The sequence below is a fragment of the Saimiri boliviensis genome, chromosome 2, assembly GCF_048565385.1.
Source record: "Saimiri boliviensis isolate mSaiBol1 chromosome 2, mSaiBol1.pri, whole genome shotgun sequence".
NCBI lineage: Eukaryota > Metazoa > Chordata > Mammalia > Primates > Cebidae > Saimiri > Saimiri boliviensis.
In genome coordinates, this window is record NC_133450.1 from 48489201 (window position 1) to 48491841 (window position 2641).

Here is a 2641-nt window from a genome sequence, read left to right on the forward strand (position 1 = left end):
TCCATGCAAAAATACTTTCCTCCTACCTCTCCTTTCCTGATACCTTGACAAGGAGAAACCAGAGCCATGAGGATCAAGAATGAGAAATAGGAAGACTTCGGGAGAAAATGTCCTAATCAGCAGTCTTCTGGGAAGTCGGAACTTCTCTTTTCAGTTCAGGTCATCTTCTGTTTCACGGGGAAAATGATTAGTCCTGAAGAATTAACTGCTCATCAAAAATAGAATCAAGTAAAAACAAAGGTAAAGGAGATTGCTTCTTTATCATTGTGGGAAGGACTGAAGGTCCGTCATTCCTATTTCAGATTTGGTCAGAGATAATTTGGGTAGGCATTGGCCTTCATAAATGCACTTCATGGTACACAGCTCCATGAATGTTCTCTCACAAATCATCAGTGTGAATCGATGTAATACTCAATAGCATTTCCCTTTAGAACCCATTTCAAAAGAGCTATTAATGTGATGGTAAGACTATGCTAAGCACACAACCTATTATCCATTTGATTTTCTGCTGAGGAGAATTATTGCAAAGGTACCAAAGCAGTTTGATTATCACAGGGAGAGTTTTTATTTTCAGCTTTTTCAAGCTGTGTATTGAGTTGCTTTGCCTTCATTTAAACGTTAAATTCTATAATTAATTTACAATACATTCAGGGAAAAGACTCCTTGGTGTAAAGCAAAAAGCTACAAAAAAGTGGAAGATTTAGTTCCCTCAAAGGCTTCAAATTAAATTTCAATTCAATTCAATTCAATTCAATTCAATTAACATTTATTGAATGTCTGCAGGGAGCATGGCACTGTAGTGGTTACTAGAATTCAAACTAGGCAGACATTCAAGGGGGTTTCAAAGTTAATTTTATAAATATAGGTAGAGAAAGTCAGAATCATTTAAACTATATTCTTTTTGAAGTCTATATTTCCTTTGACAGGTTTTCAAAATGGTGTTTAATCTGATTGGGAGCTCCCTTGGAATGTGATGAGGAGCCCAAAAAGCATTCTTTCTTGATTCTTAAATTTGGAATAAGGAAATTTTTATTACTACCTCTAGAAATGGCTTAAACGTTAGAAAAAACAAGTTTAAAACATTTAACTAAAATTAGTGAATGATAGTGTTGCTTTCAGAAAGACACCACAAAATAAAGACTCCTGCTATACATGGACTTTAATATTTCAGATTTGGAATGTATTTACCCTTTAAGTGTCCTTCTAAAAAATAATAAAACAAATAGTATTTCTTCTGGCTATTACCAGGAACCAGGAAAAATTTGGAAAGAGAGTAGAGATAGTTTTTGAACTGCTGGAATTTTTCACAAGACCTACCAAAATCTAGCCAAAGATATATATATATATAATATATATATATTAATTGTCATTTTAAGCTTCCCACTGCAGCTGCCCCCCTCCCTTCCCTTCAATGACAAGGTTTGCAGGCTTCAGGGGGACCAGGGAACAAAGCCCAGCCCCACTAGGCTGCCAGCTGGGGAGAACAAGTCACAATTACAAATTATCACAACAATTAGTGCCTATACTTGGGGGATCTGCAAATTGAGGCGGCCCCGGCTCCTCATTGTACAGGGGTCTATTTGGCAGTGACCTTGCTCTGGAGACGATGATATTCCTTCAGCCTGAGGGAATTGATGTTGATGAAGCCGGTGGCATCAATTGGCTCATAGTCACCCTGAACGTTCATGCTCACCAGCTCCTCGTTGTAGAGAGACGGGGGGGACTCCCGGCTAAGGTTGTACACCTGGCCCTTCAAGATGGACACCTGCACTTTCCCTTCCACTCGCTCCTGCGACTTGGCGATGCAGTGGCAGACAAATTCACACTCGGGGCTGTGCCAGAAACCGGTATAGACCAGCTCAGCAAATTTCAAGCCCAGGCCTTGTTTGATTTTGCGCACTTCCCGGTCCATGGTGAAAGCCTCGATGTCTAAACGAGCGTGGTAAAGGATGGTGCCTGCTGGGGTCTTGTAGATACCTCGGGACTTCATTCCGATGAAGCGGTTCTCCACGATGTCAATTCGGCCCACGCCGTGCTTGGCCGCGACTTCATTCAGGTACATGAAGAGCTCCAAGGAGGTCTGGTGGGTGGTGCCATCCTTGACGTTGGTCACCTTCACGGGGACCCCTTTTTTGAACTCGATCTCGAGAATGTCAGGGGTGTTGGGGGCTTTGGCTGGGTCCTGGGTCTTTGTGTAGAGACCTGGAGGCGCTTGGTTCTTGGGGTTCTCCAGGATTCCATTCAAATGCCTTCAGAGCCCTCTTTAACTAAGAATGTTTTACATGCCTGCCAGTCCTTTTCCTGTAAAAGTCGAAGATGGGTCTAGAAACAAAGCAGATGCAATGTGTTCCTTTCTTAGGAATAAAAACCACATCTCATCTGCAGATGAGGAAAGCAGTTGTTTGTAGTAGATCCCAAACACAAAAACCATTTTTTTTTGGTCTATGTTTTATTATCAATTTGTTCTGTTTATCCTGTGAAATTCTTTCTTAAAATTTTGTTAATATGATTCTATGCAGCCATAAAAATGAGATTATGTCTTTTGCAGAGACAGGGATGGAGCTGGAGGACTTTACTCTTAGCAAGCTAATGCAGAACAGAAAACCAAATACCCCATGTTCTCACTTATAAGTGGGAGCTA

The 2641-nt window shown here is 40.9% G+C and overlaps 1 pseudogene; it reads right to left on the reverse strand.

Annotated features, from left to right (window-relative positions):
- Positions 1-1460: 1460 nt before the first annotated feature.
- On the reverse strand, positions 1461-2158 carry LOC101051572 (argininosuccinate synthase pseudogene; annotated as a pseudogene).
- Positions 2159-2641: the final 483 nt, after the last annotated feature.